We start from the raw sequence: 7,316 nt of genomic DNA on the forward strand, positions 1-7,316 counted from the left end.
CTGTGTTCTTGTCCCAGCTCTCTAGTCAAGTCCTATTCCTAGTTCTTCAGTGTCTTCAGAAGGAGTAGCGGACTGCACGACCCCATTTACATCAGTGGTGTGCAAGTGGAACAGGTCAAAAGCTTTAAGTTCCTCGGGGTCAATATCACAAATGACCTGACTTGGTCCAACCAAGCAGAGTCCACTGCCAAGAAGGCCCACCAATGCCTTTACTTCCCGAAAATCTAAAGAAATTTGGCCTGTCCCCTAAAACCCTCACTAATTTTTATAGATGCACCGTAGAAAGAGGGTGCATCACAACCTGGTAAGGAAGTTGTCCTGTCCAAGACCGAAAGAAGCTGCAGAAGATCATGAACACAGCCCAGCACATCACACAAACCAATCTCCTGTCCTTGGACTCACTTTATACCGCACGCTGTCGGAGCAGTGCTGCCAGGATAATCAAGGACACGACCCACCCAGCCAACACACTTTTTGTCCCTCTTCCCTCTGGGAGAAGGCTCAGGAGCTTGAAGACTCACACGGCCAGATTTGGGAACAGCGTCTTTCCAACTGTGATAAGACTGCTGAACGGATCCTGACCCGGATCTGGACCGTACCGTCCAAATATCCGGACCTGCCTATCGGTTTTTTTGCACTACCTTACTTTCCCTTTTCTATTTCCTATTTATGATTTATAATTTAAATTTTTAATATTTACTATCGATTTGTACTCCAGGGAGCGCGAAGCGCAGAATCAAATATTGCTGTGACGATTATATGTTCTAGTATCAATTGTTTGGCGACAATAAAGTATAAAGTATAAGACTGTGTCTTGCATTTGTGTCCGCTCCCAGCTCCCCACCTTTATGGCAACCTTGCATTTACCCTATCTATACCCCACGTAATTTTGCATACCTCTATCAAATCTCTCAGTCTTCTACATTCCAACAAATAAAGTTCTCCAGACCCGGCAACATTGTTGCAAATTTTCTCTATACTCGTTCAACCTTATTTACATCTTTCCTGTAAGTAGTAACCAAAACTTCACACAATACTCCAAAATAGGCCTCACCAATGATTTACACACCTTCAACATGACATCCCATCTCCTGTACTCAATACCCTGATATATGAAGGCCAATGTGCCAAAAGCCTTGTTTATGACCTTATCTACCTGTGATGCCACATTCAAAGAATTATGGACTTGTATTCCTAGATCACTTTGTTCTACCGCACTCTTTAGTGCCCTGCTGTTCATTGTGTCAGGCCTACTCTGGTTGGTCCTACCGAACTGCAATACCTTGCATTTGTCCGCATTAAATTCCATCTGCCATTTTTCAGCTTGTCCAGATCTCTCTGAAAGCCATTACAGCCTACTTTGCTGTCCACTACAACTCGAACCATGGTGTCATCTGCAAATTTGCTGATCCAGTTTATCACATTATCATCCATATTGTTGACATAGATGACAAACAACAATGGACCCAGCACCGATCCCTGCGGCACTCCATTAGTGACAGGCCTCCATTCAGAGAGGCAACCATCGACTACTACTGTTTGTGTTCTCTCACAAAACCAATGTCTAATCTAATTTGCCACCTCATCTTGAATGCAGAGCAAGCGATCCTTCTTAACCAACTTTCCATGCGGGACCTTCTCAACTGCCTTGCTAAAGTACATGTAGACAACATCCACTGCCTTGTCTTCATCAACTTTCCTGGTAACTTCCTTGAAAAACTCTATACTATTGGTTAGACATGACCTACCATGCATGAAGCCATGCTGATTATCCTTAGTCAGTCCATGTCTATTCTATTCAAATACTTATATATCTGGTCCCTTCTGATACCTTTCCCACAACTGATGTCAGTCTCACCAGCCAATAATATCCTGGTTTATTATTGGAGCCTTTCCTAAACAGTAAAAATATCATTGGCTATCCTTTAATCCTCTCATGTCTCACCTGTCACTAAAGAAGGACCGCGTCACTTTTTCACTCCACCATGTTGGCATAAATTTTTATTTCAACGAGCTGGCACCACTGTTTTCCTCAGACGTAAGATACCGCTGATGGTGGCCATGTGGAGCGATACACATGGAATACTGTAGGAACTCAGCAGGTCAGGCAGCATCTATGGAGGGAAATGAATAGCTGATGTCCTGAAAGTTGACTGCTTGTTTCCCTCCATAGATGCTGCCTGACATACTGAATTCCTCCAGCATTTTATGTGCCTTGCTGAAGATTTCAAGAAAAATGTGTGATTTAGAAGAATAGTAGAATGAGGTCCTTTGAGGCTGATCCACACTCAGCTTTGTAACTTGATCATCCATTTCAACACCATGTTCTGACTATCTACCTGTACCCTTGGATGCCCTTCATGTCTAGAAATCGCCCACTTAAAAATATTCAAAGTCTTTGGACTCCACTGCCTTAGAGTCATGGAGCATTGCAGCACAGAAACAGGCCTTTTGATCCATCTAGTCCATGACAAAATATTAATCTGCCTACTCCTACTGCCTGCACCTTCACCATCATTCGTTATGTGCCGTGTTGTATGACTTGGCGATCATGGTCGTTCCATGACCATGATTGTTCTTGGCAAATTTTTCTACAGAACTGGTTTGCCATTGCCTTCTGATGGCCAGCCCCAGCCATTATCAATACTCATCAGAGATTGGTTAGTGTCAATGGTCACATAACCAGGACTTATGATATGCACCAAATGTTCATATGACCATCCAACATCTGCTCCCATGGATTCACATGACCCTGATCAGGGAGCTAAGCAAGTGCTACACCTTTGCCAATGGTGACTTGCGGGCTAGTAGAGGAAAGAATCGCCATACACCTCCTTTGGTATGTCCATCTGCCATCTGGACCATCGTCCTCATAAATGTTGAACTCAAACTTGCGTCCACCGTTTCAACTAGCAGCTCATTCAACACTCTCACCACCACCTGAACGAAGAAGTCCCCCCTCGTGTTCCCCTTAAACCCTTAACCTTAGACCTCATGCCTTGTGTGGTGGAGAACTCCACTGCTTTACCTGAGGAAACTTCTCCTTAGCTCAATCCTAAAGAGTTGTACAGCACAGGAACAGGCCCTTCAGCCCAACCAGTCCATGCTGACCAAAATTCTCATCTTAGCTAGTCTCCATTTGACCCACATCCCTCTCAACCTTTCCTGTCTATGGACCTATCTAATCACTTTTTAAACATTGTTATAGTTCCCAAGGAGGTATTGTGTGTAGCTAGGCACTTGACAAGGTCCTATAAAAAGAAGTTAACTTTTAGTGGCAACACACACAAAATACTTCAGACACCCAGCAGGCCAGGCAGCATTGAGGAAAGAGTACTGTCCACGTTTCGCGCCGAAATTCTTTGGCAGGACTGGAGAAAAAAAGGCTGAGGAGTAGATTTAAGAGGTGGGAGGAGGGGAGAGAGAAACACAAAATAATAGATGAAACCTGAAGAGGGAGGCGAGGGGGTGAAGTAAAGAGCTGGAAAGTAAATTGCTAAAAGGGACAGAAGGCCATGGAAGAACGGGGGGGGGGGGAGGAGCACCAGAGGGAGGTGATGGGCGGGCAAGGAGATAAGGTGAGCGAAGGAAATGGGGACGGGAAATGGTGGAGGTGGGGGAGTGGGGGGCTTTACCGTAAGTTAGAGTAAGTCATCGGTGCGAGGTGGGGAGTCCTTGCCAAAGAAATAGGCTCGGAGACGGAAACGGCGGAAGAAGAGCTCAGCGTCGTGGCGGGCGCGGAACTCACTGAGGGGTAGGCGCAGGGGAACAAAAGTGAGACCCTTACTGAGGACAGAACGTTCTGTCTTGGAGAGGGGAAGGTCGGTGTGGGGGGTAGTGAAGACCCGGCACGGATGACAGCTGGGATCGGAGTGGGAGGGGGCTGGAAGTGTCAGAGGAGAAGGGGGGTTTGGGGTGTTCAGGGATGGTGGAGAGAGAGGAAGATGGTGACCCAAGACCCAGCAGTGGGACCTGAGAGAGACAGGATTGCGGAGTGGTGGTGGAAGGACAAGCGGAGACGGGGGTTCTGGCGGCAGCGGTTGAAGACCCGGCCTGGAGACAGAGTTGTGAGTTGTAAGTTGCACAGTCAGCACTTTGGAGATGTCCGAGGTCGTTGGAATTCGCACTGATTGCGGTGGAGTCCGGGTTTGAGTCTGCTCTGGGTTGTTAGAACCACTGAGGTCGGCAGTAGGGGTCGGTCTGGAGACGTCCGGGCCTACCGGTGTTGGTGTCTCTAGACGGGCGATCTTCGCTCCTTGCATGACGTGAGAAAGTCAAAGAATCGGTGATTGAAAGAGTGGATCTTGCGGAGGATAAAGTAGCGTACAGGCCCATTACAGGCGGCGGAGAGAGAATTCCAGAATTGTGGAACTGACTTACCACCTTGTGTTTCTCCCACCTCCACCTTTTTAATCTACACCTCAGTGTTTTTCTCCAGTCCTGCCGAAAGGCTTCGAGCCGAAACGTCGACTGTACTCTTTTTACTAGATGCTGTCTGGCCTGCTGAGTTCCTCTAGCATTTTGTGTGCGTTGCTCGTGAAACACTCTGATTTTCTCGGCTGTCTAAGTCTAGAGAAGACAACATCAGGCCCTGCCAAACGCTTCCACCCCAGATAGCACCTATGGAGAGGAATATATTACCAACATTTTGAGCTGAGAATCTTCATCAGGACCTGAAATGTTGGCTGTTCGTTCTCCTCCATAGATTCTGCCTGATTTCTCAGTTCCAGTTCTCAGGAATAAGGTGAAATCTTGGACCCATGTCATGGAGCAGCAGAACACTGGGTGAAGAGACCAACAACAAGAAGCTGAGTGTGAAATGCTTTACAGATCTTGGGATTTGTTTGTGAATTCCACATTACAGGTATTTAAAACAGGAAACATTGCCAGTTAATTAATAGTTGACTGGCTAATTATCTAATTAAGAGCAGCCAATAAAAAGAAAACATGTTGAAAGTTGTGAAGCATAGTAAGAATCAGAATCAGGTTTATTATTACCGGCAAGTGACATGAAATTTATTAACTTAGCAGCAGCAGTTCAATGCAATACATAATCTAGCAGAGAGAGAAAAAAATAGTAAATAAAATAAAACATAATAATAAATAAACAAGTAAATTAATTACGTATATTGAATAGATTTTTTAAAATGTACAAAAACAGAAATATTGTATATTAAAAAAAAGTGAGATAGTGTCCAAAGCTTCAAAGTCCATTTAGGAATCGGATGGCAGAGAGGAAGAATCTGTTCCCTGAATCGCTGAGTGTGTACCTTCAGGCTTCTGTACCTGCTACTTTATGATAACAGTGAGAAAAGGGCATGCCCTGGATGCTGGAGGTCCTTAATAACGGACACTGCCTTTCTGAGGTGGATGGTAACAATCATAACAATCCAGCAGGTTATAGGCAATAGCATTAACCTCATATTTCTGTAAAAATATGGAAAAATGATTAATAAGAGATTGACATATTACATTAAAACGGGGTATTTTTAAATATCAGAGGGTTTAGGAGATGAAGAGGTTTATGTCTGGAACATGAGATGAGGACAACTCAACTGAACAGAGAAATCGTCGTAGCCGTCTTTTTTGATGTAGAGAGAGTGTATGATATGATGTGGAAGGAAGGTTTAATTATCAAATATACAAATTGGGAATTAGAATGCTAAGTTGGATAAAAGATAAAAGATAATTTAATTCGTAGATCTATTATGGTAAGGAAAATCTATGTCAAGTAAACAAATTGTGGAGAATGGAATCCCGCTGGAAAGTACTGACAATCTGTTTTTATTTGCTATGATAACTGATCCATTTTCTAATAGAAGTAGCAGTAGCGGATGATTTTTATTTGCAGATCATAGAACCATGTGGAAAAAATGTAGGAATGTATAATTTATAATATGGAAACTTCAAGATGCCCGAGTTAAGGTGGAAGATTGGGCTTTACAAAGTAAATTGAGATTTTCAGCACAGAAATGCCTACTGCTTTTCACAAGGAGGAGGAGAGAACAACACTTACAACTAAAACTTTATGGTACAGAATTAGGAAGTATGGATACCTTTAAATTTTTAGGAATTTGGTATGATAAAAGACGGACATGGTCAACATATAGTAAGGAAATAATAACTAAAAGCAAAAGTGTGCTAAATGTTATGAGGTTTTTAATGGGAAAGAAATAGGGAGCTGATAGCAATATATGATAGAATTAATAAAATCAATACAGGACTATGGAAGCATAGTATGTGGATCAGTACCACACAGTCATAGAATCATAGAGAAAGACAGCACATAAAAAGGTTCTTCAGTTCATCTAATCCATGCTGAAGCCACTTAAACTGCCTACTTCCATCGACCTGCACTGGGACCATAGCCTTCCATAACCCTATCATCCATGTACCTATCCAAACTTCTCTTAAGCATTAAGATCAAGCTTGCATGCGCTATTTGTGCTGGCGGCTCATCCCACATTCTTATGTCCCACTGAGTGAAGAAGGTTGCCCTCAGGTTCCCCTTAAACCTTTCATCTTTCACTCTTGACCCATAACTTCTAGTTGTAATCACATACAACCTCAGTGGAAAAAGCCTGTTTGCAATTACCCTATCTATATTCCTTATAATTTTGTATACCTCTATCAAATCTGCTTTGAATCTTCTACGTTCTAAGGAATACAGTTCTAAGCTATTCAGTCTTTCCTTATAACTCAGGTCCTCCAGACCTGGCATCATCTCTATAAATTTTCTCTGTATTCTTTCAACCTTGTTTACATCTTTCTTGTAGGTTGGGGACCAAACCTGACACAATACTCCAAATTAGGCCTCATCAATGTCTTGTACAACTTCAACAAAACATCCCACCTCCTGTACTTATTTATGAAGGTCAATGTGCTGAAGCACTGGTGAGGTCTCACGGAGTATTGTGAGCAGTTTTGGGCCCCTTAGAAAGGATGTGCTGAAACTGTTCAAAGGAGGTTCATCAAAATCATTCTAAGATTAAATGGCTTGTCTTATGAAGAGTGTTTGAGGTACTTGCTGGAACTCAGAAGACTGAGGGATGATCTCATTGAAACTGTTCAAATGGTGAAGGCCTTGATAGAGTGGGTGTGGAGAGGACAAAAGTCTAAGACCAGAGGACACAGCCTCAGAATAGAGGGTCGTCCTCTCAGAATGGAGATGACGAGGAATTTCTTGAGCCAGAGAGTGGTGAATCTGTGGAATTCTTTGCCACAGGAAGCTGTGGAGGCCGAGTCTTTATGTATATTAAAAGCAGAGGTTGATAGATTATTAATTGGTCAGGGAATGAAGGAATATGGAGAGAAGG

The sequence above is a fragment of the Mobula hypostoma genome, chromosome 11 (assembly GCF_963921235.1).
Source record: "Mobula hypostoma chromosome 11, sMobHyp1.1, whole genome shotgun sequence".
NCBI classification, from domain to species: domain Eukaryota; kingdom Metazoa; phylum Chordata; class Chondrichthyes; order Myliobatiformes; family Myliobatidae; genus Mobula; species Mobula hypostoma.